The sequence below is a fragment of the Dermacentor variabilis genome, chromosome 4 (assembly GCF_050947875.1).
Source record: "Dermacentor variabilis isolate Ectoservices chromosome 4, ASM5094787v1, whole genome shotgun sequence".
Classification (NCBI taxonomy): Eukaryota; Metazoa; Arthropoda; class Arachnida; order Ixodida; family Ixodidae; genus Dermacentor; species Dermacentor variabilis.
This window is the reverse complement of record NC_134571.1, coordinates 1573542-1585000: the sequence shown is the minus strand read 5'-3', so window position 1 is coordinate 1585000 and position 11459 is coordinate 1573542. Positions and strand designations below refer to the sequence as shown.

At 52.8% G+C, this 11459-nt stretch overlaps 1 protein-coding gene across 1 annotated transcript in view; it reads left to right on the top strand.

The window, feature by feature from the left end:
* The first annotated feature begins 4980 nt into the window (after positions 1–4980).
* The window catches only part of LOC142578565 (nurim homolog), a 50327-nt gene continuing 43848 nt past the window's right edge, over positions 4981–11459 (top strand). Inside the window, exon 1 of the mRNA XM_075687947.1 lies at positions 4981–5103. The gene's annotated coding sequence lies outside the window, so the exon portion shown is untranslated. The remainder of the gene's footprint in view (positions 5104–11459) is intronic.

Sequence of the window (11459 nt, the reverse complement as noted above, 5' to 3'; positions counted from 1 at the left end):
CAAAAGACAAGGCGCTTCCTCTTTGGTTCGGGACAGCAAGCAGTGCGGCCGTGCCGCACGTGCGCCGATCCATGCTTCTGCGAGACCGTCTCGCGTGGCCGCCTTGGAGCGCGCCACTGTTCGCGTGACCGTACACTCGAATGACCAGGCGTTGGGATCCAGCATGGGGCGAACATATTCGCTCGCTATCCGGTCGCGGTGAGACGGACTTCTAGATTTGTCGCGCGCCCATCGGCATGTTTTGTGGATAGCAACTCGGCTAGCAGGCATTGATCTATGAAAGGTGCAATAAGTGCCCTTGTGATTGTTTGCACTACTGTGTTGTCGTTCCTTTGTCCCAAGAGCATGGGAGGAGGACTCCACAACATGAAAAGCTCCACTAAAGGTAGTGCCCTTAATAACAGAGCCTTTCAGACGACTCGTAATAGACACGGTAGGGCCTCTACCAAAAACAAAATCAGGTTACAGGTACTTGTTTAACATGCTGTGTCCGGCTACAAAGTTTCCAGAAGCAATCCCTCTGAAAGAGCTCAGCTCCACCGAAGTAGTAGACGCGCTTTTGACAGTGTTTGCAAGAGTTGGGTTTCCAGCCGAAATTCAGGCGGATCAGAGCACTGACTTCCACATTCTTGCAAAAGTGCGGGGTAAAGTTAATACACAGTTCCATCTATCACCCTCAGTCAAACAGAGTAGAGAGGTGGCATTCAGTGCTTAAGCGAGTTTTGCGTGCGCTTTGTTACGAGCACAAGGAGGGCTGGGAGAACTGTCTACCGGCAACTTTGTTTGCTTTGCGAACGGTTCCACATGAAGCGACAGGGTTCTCGCCAGCAGAACTAGTGTATGGGAGGACACTCTGTTCTCTACTGAGAATGTTAAGAGAGATGTGGGAGGGAAGAGGGGAGAGTCCAACACTGGTTTAATACGTGCTAAATCTGCTGGAACGGCTAAGCGCAACCCAAGAACTAGTCGAAAAGAACATGGGAGTAGCTCAAAAGAACGTCAAATTCTATTACGACAAGAACGCGAGGCTTCGTACGTTTAACGCCGGAGACCAGGTAATGATCCTCAAACCTTCCAGAAAGAACAAGCTTGAAGTTTACTGGGACGGGCGCGTTAAAGTCTTGCACAAACTTTCAGATACTAACTATTCTCTGCAATTTGATGAAGCCGTATATAGAGCGGAGCGGAGTCGTTAACTATACCGTCAAAGAGCAGGATGGCACTAGTACCAAGTTTAAGGAGTATAAGGCGACCTCCAACTCTGAAATCGGCATAGAAGAAGTAGTAAAACATTCGGTAAGGTCGCACGCTCTAAGACCCGAGCAGATAGATGAGTTTAAAGGGGTGTTAGGGGAATATCTCGACAGATTCAGCGATCGGCCAGGTAGAACCGAACTAATAACGCATGAAATAGAGCTGACATCAACCGAACCCGTAAGATCAAAGCCTTACAGGGTGTCTCCAAGACAGAGAGAGACAATGGAGGCAGAGATACAGCGCATGCTAGAGTTGGGAGTTATTGAGCCCGCTGAGAGTGACTACACGTCACCGCTAATACTGGTAGAAACCCCTAACAACGACTCTCCTCCGTGCGTTGACTACAGGAAGTTAAATGCCATCACTAGGGATCAGCTGTACCCGATACCCAACATTGAGGAACGAATTGAAAGAGTTAGTGCTGCTAAATACATTTCAACTACAGATCTCGTGCCGGGGTACTGGCAAGTTCCCCTTTCAGAAAGTGTCAGCCGCTATGCCGCGTTCATCTCACCTGTAGGCACTTTTCGCCCTCTTGCACTCAGTTTCGGGCTGAAGAACGCGCCGTTTAGCTTCTCTAAGTTAATGGATATTGTCCTAAAAGACTTGCAGGAGTTCGCCTTGCCATATCTGGATGATGTAGCAATTTTTTCGGACAGCTGGGAACAACACGTATCGCACCTCAAACAGGTGTTCTCACGGTTGTCACATGTCACACAAAAATGGCCGCTTGCTCCAATGGAGTCTCACTCTCCAAGAGTACAACTTCTCCGTTAGATATAAGGGAAAGTTGCATAGCAATGCGGATAGTTTGAGCAGGCTAATTCGAATTCTGCGTTTGAGGGTCCCGCCTAAATTTTAGGGTTACTAGTGTTAATATTGTTAAAGAAGATTCCCTCTCATTTAGCAGGATTCCCTCCTTGATTGCTGAATTTCTCAGCACGAGATTGCTTCAAAAATTTGGCATAGCGAAATGCAGCATTTTTGTTTCTGCACTTATGTTTTCTTTGAAGCCTAGCGGGTCTAAAGTGAGAGCCAAAGTACGTCATCTCGGCGCAGAGCCGTGTTGTGGGGTTCGTTTTGCAATTGCCTGTCCTTGTTGGACGTTTTGGGGCGGTGACTTCATTACGCAAGTGGTCGCTGCGAGCCGAGGCATCACCCCCTGGCCAGCAGCCATTCTCTTCCTGCCCAGCGGCTGTCAGCGCTGGACAGTCGAGATTTTCCGAGCCATGGAGGCGCTGTTAAGAACGGCCAGCTGAAGTGCAAGTTTTGCCAGCCACATGCGACAGGGGCGGCAACTTTCCTTGGCGTTACGCTCTAGCCTCGTCGCCGTTGTGGCTGAATGAGTTCGACGAAGTAGGCTTTGTGCCGCAACACGACACCGCCAACCGGATCGGCCGGGAGCGGGGGAGATGTCGCGGGAACGTCGGCTGCGGCTCCTTCCCACGCGCCGTCCGAGACGCAAGACAAAGGTGCACCCGGCCGCGCTGCGGGGGTCAGCCCCGAGTTCTACGAAGTCCGTGTGACGTCGGTTCCGAACCGTGAACCTGTGTGTGTGTGTGTGCGCGTGTGCGTGTGCGTGTGCGTGTGTGTGTGTGTGTGTGTGTGTGTTTGTGTGTGTGTGTGTGTGTGTGTGTGTGTGTAAGCCGTCCCGGGGAGAGCGGCGTGTTTACAATGACTGGACGAACGTTTCCGTTCCCTTGGAATCAAGGGGGAACCGAGTGTTTATAAACCACAGTCGTGCTAGACTGATGAACTGCATGTAAATACTGTAAATAAACCCATATTCCTCGTTCTCGATGAGAAGCAGTCCTTCCCTTCATCAACGTCCTCAGCGTGGATAAGTTGGACGACGGCATGGGCCAGCTACCTTCGAATTCATGCCGGACTCCAATCTTGACAACGGGTTACGAGCGATGGGATTGAACCCCCAATCCTAACACTTCCTCATCGAGCAGGCAACCAGCGGCGGAGCGTAAAGACAAGCTCGACCGCACTCCGCAATGCCAGCTTGTCTACGGGACAAATGCATAGAAGACGCGCTAAGAAACCTCCTGCGTAGAATCCAATCAGTCGGCCGAAGTGAACGGACGTGTCGTCGGCGAGCTCCGCAACCACCGAGACGACGCGACCTTCACCGACCACCCTTGACCGGGCCGCTTTCGCCAGGAGTCATATGGGAAGCGGCTTTCTCGCCGTTTCCCACCGACCGCCTTTTCATCCCGGGACTTTTTTGCCGCTCCCCGCGCCTATACAGCTCTGAAGCAGTTCCGACGCGGCTGCCCCTGCCGGGGCCATAACTGCCTTGGCGTGTTTTCTACACCATGAACCAAGATCGCCAAGCTTTCAGCTCTTCCGAGGCCCATGTTCTAAACGGGCGTGCAAAGGGCCTTCGGCCAATTCACCGCTCAGGTTCGATGGAGCATTTATCTACCGCAACGTCATTTTCCAACGAGTAGAAGACGCAATCGGCGACGGAGAACGCCGCCGCGCGTTCTTCGGCAACAACGAAGACGCCCGAGGTGGATACTGCGGGAGTGGCCGCCGATCCCATCATCGCCAATTTTCCTTCCCAACAACGAGAGGTGGACACTCCGACCGGGGAAAGGATGGAGGAAGATGCTGCCCCGAACATTTACGACTACAAAACTGACGACGACACAGGTGGCTGTTGGAATACAGTCATACATAAGCGACGCATCCGTCAAACGCACGCTAAGACGCAACCCTCCGAGAACATCTTGGGCATTCCGGACGCCTCCCAGCCTACCGTACGCAAGCGCAGTCGGAATCAGAACCTGCCTCAACTTCCTTTGCACGATGAAAAGATCATTCTGCGGCCTCACGGAGGACTTTGTCTTGATAAGTAGACGCGCCCAGAACTCGCCAGTGCTCTATGGAGTGCAGCCGACTTGACCACCGAGGATCGTCAGGACATCATATTCCGACTGCGACCTCAGCAGAACTTGGCAATCATCAGCACACCCCAATCACACGTAGCCGACGCATTGTACAAGGTGAGGGAGGTGAACCTTGGTCAGCGGGTCTATACCATCACAACATATTTTGCGGCCCCAGACAACTCATGCAAGGGAATTGTTCCTGGTCTTTTGCCCGGTACACCGTCTTCCAAGCTAGTGGATGAGCTTTTGGCTCATGGAACTCAAATACTTCAAGCACGAATGATGGGTCAAACCAACGTTGCGTTGGTAACATTTGAAGGACTTAAAGTGCCTCGCTACGTGCGTTTCTATGGTACAGAACTCCGCTGCTACCCCCATCGACCCCGCCAACTGGTTTGCAAGATATGTCACAAGCTCGGCCATTGGGATGATTACTGTCCTACGCCGCATGTGGTCATTTGCGCGACGTGCGGGACTGACAACCCTACCCCGTCACATCCGTGCACCCCACATTGCAGATGCTGTGACGGGACCCACCCTACAGCGGATCCAAACTGCCCGCGGCGTGCTAGGAGACACTGAAGAAATCTTGGGTGCGGAAAGCTCTAGAGAAAGAGCAGCGTGAACTCCAACCCTCCAGCGACCCGACCACTACCACAGATACGGCGGAGACTCGAACGTCGCGCGCCCCAGCGAAGGAGACCAGACAAGTCCGGTCGGAGAATCGTTCGAGATCCCGTCGCAAGTTCCGGACCCGCTCCAAGTCTCGGTCCCGATCCCGCGAGGCATCGGGGCGCCTCCCAGAGAAGCGCCATCCTTCCCCATCTTCCAACAACCCTACAAGACGGCCCTGCAGACCAACGCCCCAGCCAAGGTGACCCTGGTCCCTTCAGGGGTGCAGCGGACCCCGGAGAAGAAAACAGCAAAGGAGGCGCCTCTGGAGGTAGGTCAGGTGGAGGGTCCTTCACAGCTCGCTCCGCCCCGTAAATCTCTCCCTACCCCCTCCCCTATTACCAATTCGTTATCAAACCCCGATCCTCTAATAGTAACAGCCCGCCTACGTCGTGACATGGAGGCGCGCTGTGAGCGCCTGCAAAAACAAATGGACGCGCTGGTGGCAGGCATGAGCACTAGTATGCAGGCGGCTCTGGACAGGATAGAAAGCCAAAGGGAGGACCTTCAAATAGGGATTACGGAGCAAGTGAAATCATGTATAGAGTGCACTTTCGCACGCATGCAAGTTCCTGAGCTTAGCGGTAACAACGAAAGCGCGCATTCCGACCAAGGCGCTCGGCCGCAGCCTTCAAATGTGGGCACCCGGCGCCCGCTTCCCTATGCACGACCGCCTGCTTCCTCTCGCTTTGATGATGGCGCCGCGTAACGTGGAGCAACTAGTGGTGTGGCAGTGTAATCGTAGGGGATTCCGCCGAAAACGTGGTTCCCTACAGCAGTATATCGCCATATCCACGAAGCATTCCGATGTCATCCTCTTACAGGAAATCAATTGCACCCCTTCTTTATCCGGCTACAGCACGCTCTCGGGTGTCTCTCCTCTTGTGGGAGCCTTAGTTTCGAAACATGTTACATGTCGCATGCATACCACTAACATTGACATTCCGCACCAAATATTGGAAATAATTACTCAAGGTAAACGCAGCGAGAGTCTATACTCAATGTATGCAGTTCCCCCCGTTCGCGAACGCACTGTTTTCAGCACCTACTAACAGAATTTGGTAGGTATGGACGGGTTTGTGCGGCCGGCGACTTCAACGCTCCGTATACTGCACGAGGTTACGTTAAATCGCAGGCTAAAGGGACCCGCTTATGGAATGTCATCTGTAACATGAGATACACACTGCTTACCGACCCAGAGCACCCCACTCGGATAGGCAACAGCGTATCTCGTGACACCTGCCCTGACCTTACCTTCGTGCGCAATACAGGCCCAGTCGTTGCGTACGGGCCTTTGGAGGAGCACCTTGGTAGTGACCACTACATTGTGGCGACCACCTTGTCATTACGGGGTGCGCTCAGGCCCGAGCGAAATTTGCGTATAACGGATTAGGCGAAATTCAGGGAACGTCGCCAGGACCAACCTGAGGCCCACGGGTACGAACGCTGGCTTGACTCTCTCACACAAGATCTAGAGGCCACCACGTGCACACTGCGCACCACAACCGAGACACCAGGCATAGATCCGCATTTGCTTCATCTTTGCAATGTCCGGAGAGGGTTGACACAACGATGGAAACGACAACGCCTCAACCGCAAACTTAGGAAACGTATAGATCAAATTACACGGGAATCCCAGGAGTATGCAGAGACCCTTACGAGGAATAACTGGCGAGGATTTTGCGATCGCCTCTCAGGCACATTGAGCACAGCAAAAACGTGGTCGATTCTTCTCTCACTCACAGATCCCACCACAACAAAGGGAAAAACATTTCAACAGCTGCACATCCTAATGCACGAGTACAGGGACGATGTATCGACACTCCTCAGAGAGCTAGAGAAGCATTTCATACCCACAGTCCCGCCGCCGCAGTACCCTGACTATCCTTATGTAGGCGAGGCGAACGAATTGCTCGATGCAGATATCACACCTGACGAGGCGCGGGTGGTCCTACAAGACCTACGCCGCAACACGGCACCGGGAGCCGACCACTTCCGATTCGCCACCCTTCGTAACCTCAGTGACGCGGATATTAACCACCTCATCCATATCTTCAATGATTGCTGGCGCAAGGGCATGCTTCCCCAAGCATTGCGACACGCCGACATTACACTGATCCCCAAACCGGGCAAGCCTGTTAAGGTTGAAAACTTACGACCCATCTCCCTAACATCCTGCATTGGTAAGCTCATGGAGCATGTACTCTTGCGGCGTCTGCAGCCCTTCCTCGAAGAAAAATAATTCTTTTCTAACTCTCAATTCGGCTATCGGGCTCATCTGTCTGCCAAAGATGTGCTTTTACAATTGCGGGAGGAGGTCATAGGACCTCCGTCGTCCGCTCAAACGAGAGCACTCATGGCCTTAGACCTAAAAGGGGTATTCGATAATTTGAACATGACCTGATCCTTCGCAATGTTGCACATTCACACTGTGGAATTCGTATGTACAACTATATCGGCGCATTTCTTCGAGATCGCACAGCCACCGTAGGAATGGGACCGCATCGATCCGGTACGATTCGCCTAGCTTGTAGGACGTGCACGGGACACCCTAGGGCTCAATTCTTTCCCCTGCTCTATTCAATATCGCGCTCGCAGGGCTCCCCCTGCTACTCGACCAGATCCCTGATGTCGCCCACGCTATTTATGCGGACGACATTACTATCTGGTCGACACTGGGTTCCGACGGAGCCACCCAGGACCGATTGCAGCGAGCAGTCGACACAGTTTCCGAGTACGCGAGAAAATGCGGCTTAAGATGTGCTCCGGAAAAGTCCGAGCTCATAATGATTCGCCCCCGCAGCCGTTCCTCTACTCCCCCTATCACTGTGCACGTGGTGTAGGAGTTGAGGAGGACTTTGGGGGGAAAAACTTGGGAGGTTTATTTACATTATTTACAGAGAGCGTATATTAACTGTCTTAAAAGTCATTACGGGCCAGCAGCAACTCGGACGCTGCGGCCCGTCGCAAGAAGTTCGAAAGAGATGAATCAAGCAATGCTCTAGGAATGCTCTCGGTCTGTGTCTTTTTTAAGCCCTTCGGTGTCTCGAAGACACGTCACGTTCGGCCAATGGGAGAGCCCGCTCAGGTGACGCCATCTTCGGCCATTCGGCGAGGGCTTACTTCTCCCTGCGGTCTTGCCTTGCTGACTTGCAATGCGCCGTCACTTTAGATGGATGGGGGCGACGCTGCCAGGTTTTCACGGCGCATTACAGCCGTTTTGCTTCGGGACCCACTTTACCCGCAACAGTGCCAGGCTCTCGCTTCACTTTCGGGAAGAGTCAAGCAGTGAATAGCTCCACCTGCGGCACACGAAGTGGGGGCCGCCAACTTGTTTGCACGTGCCGCGCCTCAGGAGTGTGGTATCCGGGCTTCTGCGCTCCTTAATTAGCTGTGGTGCGATTCGATGTGGTCTAGTGAACTCGAAGTAGGCTCAGGAAACGGTCCCGTATCTAACAGTGGATGGCACACCGATACCACAGGTTAATCGTGCTCGTGTCCTCGGCCTACACGTCCAAGCGGATGGCAGGTCAAACTATACTGTTGCCCTTCTATCCAGACCAGATTGAGCAAATTCTGGCCATGATCCGGAGGGTCTCCAACAGGCGCTCGGGCCTTCGAGAAGAGGACCTGCTGCGCTTGGTGGAGGCATGCGTGATTAGCCGCCTTAACTACCATCCCCCATTTCAGCGGTTGACCCAAGCGCAACAACTTCGCATAGACGCAATGATTCGCAAAGCGACGAAGCTGGCTCATGGCCTCCCGAACGCGCCGTCTCCTTAACTTAGGGACACAATACACACTAGGCGAGCTGTGAGAGGCACATTGGGTCAGCCATCGCCAGCGCCTCCTACTCACTCCTACTGGCCGCCATCTCACACGGCTAGGATACTCTGTCCCACCCCTTGAGTCTGAAACTTGTCCAACGATCTTGTCAGCGATACGCCAAGCACTAAGTATTCATCCATTGCCACGTAATATGCACCCCGAGCATGACAAAGGGCGGCACAAAGCCCGTGTACGATACATTGGCCGCATGCTTGAAAACATCCCGGAAGCACATACTTTATACACGGACCCATCACGCACTCAAGAGGGCTATACCTCGGTAGTTTTTGATGGCACCGAATCCCTGAGAGACTCTGCTGCAATGCGCGGAACAAATGCCGCTTACGGAGAAATTATCGGTGTTGCTCTTGCAATTCGATACGCCATCCGTGTTCCTGAGGAAGTGTATATATTGACGGACTCGCAACAGGCATGTCGGGCGTTCTTATCAGGACATGGCATCCCGAGAGCGGCGCACCAAATTCTCAAACAGATCCGGCAAAATGCACCGACCACACCTCCCCGCATCCACTTACTCTGGACCCTTGGTCATACCTCGCTGCCGGGTAACGAACGCGCACGTGCGGTTGCCCGAGAAATTTCCCTCCGGGCGGCTCGGCGTGGTGAGGCGACTAGTGCAGAGTGGGGGGACCCCTTGCTCCGTTACAAAGACATACTCCGTCATTATACACACATTCGTCGCACCCATGCCGTACCACCGCCGTCCTTCTCGCGGGAGGAAGCAGTGGCATTACGCCAGTTACAAACCGGAACTTTTCCAAATCTTGTCTCTCTCAATAAATTCTACCCACACTGTTATACAGATTGTTGCCCTGGCTGTGGCAGCTCGCCCACAATCTTCCACGTCACGATTGAGTGCACTGCAAATCTCTTTCCTCCCTTGCCAACTCTCCTTTACCCCCTACGCAACAAAGAGCTGTGGGACGATGCCCTCCGCGACGGACCACCCGAGGTCCTCCGAGCTGTGATACAACGGGCTCGAAACATCGCCGGAATCATCTTAGGGACCCTGGACTGAGGGTTCCTCCCACACTGCTCTCGCCATTCAAATGTTAATAATACAGATGTTTTACTCTCTCTCTCCTCCGTAGTGCCTAGGCAGAGTCATATTGGTCTCGAGCTCCACCACTGGAAAAGCTGGCGCCACCATAGGCGTGACGTGCTATTAGGGATCACGTGGACATAGCGGCCGCGTCGGCTGCTTCGGGAGCTCCAAAGCGAGCTGAAAACGAGAGTTTCAATTCCCTCGTACGCTGCGGTCTTCATTTAGTGGCGAAATTTTCCCGCTTCGAGTGTCTCCTTTACAACGCTTGAAAGCACTACAATAGGTAGTGGCTGCCTTTGAAGGCGCGCAACATGGTAGGCTACTGCTCGGTGCCGCAGGGCCGGACGTACGTAACGGAGGGCGGTGTCAGCCTTATTCACACGTAGCCGCAGGACAATAAGCTGCGTGAAGCTTGGCTCGCGAAACATAAAACCGGCAAACAGTCATCGGCTACAGCTCGGGTATGCAGCAAGCACAGACGCGAGGAAGATTTCTGCTACGGCGCCGGGTCTGCGATGTTCGGAAAACGCGCACTGAGACGCTCGCCCGAGTCCGCTGCCCGACTAATGTCATGACGGTTTGGTCTATGACCTTGTTGATGCATACTGGCAAGTTCAGTGGAGTGGAAAGGGAGCGGTAAGAAGCACATTTAAAGAAAGCATGGCATATGGTCATGTTTGTGTTATAAATTATTGCCCTGAATTACAAAAAAGGAGCAGCGGGAAATTGCACGCTGAGAACACCGATAAACATACAGTGCGACGCAACTCGAGAAATAATATTGAAAGGTCAAAGAATTCAGAAAAAAAAAAGATTGAATCGTCGCGACGGCACATCACAGTCCCCGTAGGCGTCGAAGTCTCTACAATGAAATTATTTTTGAACAGCTCTGATAGCGCCCACGCAGCAATGATTGCTTGTATACTGTCAAATGCTCATATTCTGCGGCCTAAAGCTCATGGCACGGTGTCAAAACGCGCACGCGGCGAAAGCGAAACAGTGCGCGGACAAGCATGCAGACGCGCAGTCGGTCGCTGCGAACCTGTGCGATCGATGCATTGAGGCTTCGTTCTATTACGCTCCATTTAGTTATACAAACACTATAAGAACATATTTCACATAGTTTGCTCTCAGCGTTTGCCTACCTTTCACGCAAGAAGCCGGTTCGAGAGACTCCATCGCGGCGACCGCGCGCAGTGGCGTTCACTGTACGTATTCGGTAAACAGATAGCGCCTGTAAACGATTCTGTGCTTTCAGTTTGCCCAAGATTATTATTTAGACAGTGCAAACTTCTCTCGTTTCCAAAGTACTTACAGACATGCCCGGGAAAGCTTCCGCGTGATGTTTTCAGTGAGCGCTGACAGCGAAACCTATGCGGAGCGTGCCGCGTGATCCCTCATACTACGCCAGCGAGGCGCTTCCGATAGATGGTGACTCCGTAACTCCTCGCCGCCAATATTCAAGGAGCAAAAGCCCCCAGATCATAGAGTTTCGTATTAGTACAACTAGAGGGAAATCTGGCGCTGCGATCGTTCAACCAACCAACCAAACTTTGGTATATTGCTGTGGAGACGAAGGAGACAGTCTAGGTTTCAGTTTTAGTGCAGCTAAGTCCGGTGGGATGTTTTTCAACGATACAACTGATCAGGAGCTTACAAGGCCATGACATACCCCGAGCGGCCGAATACGAATATCTCGGGGTATGGATAAACAAAGGGCAGATGTACACGGA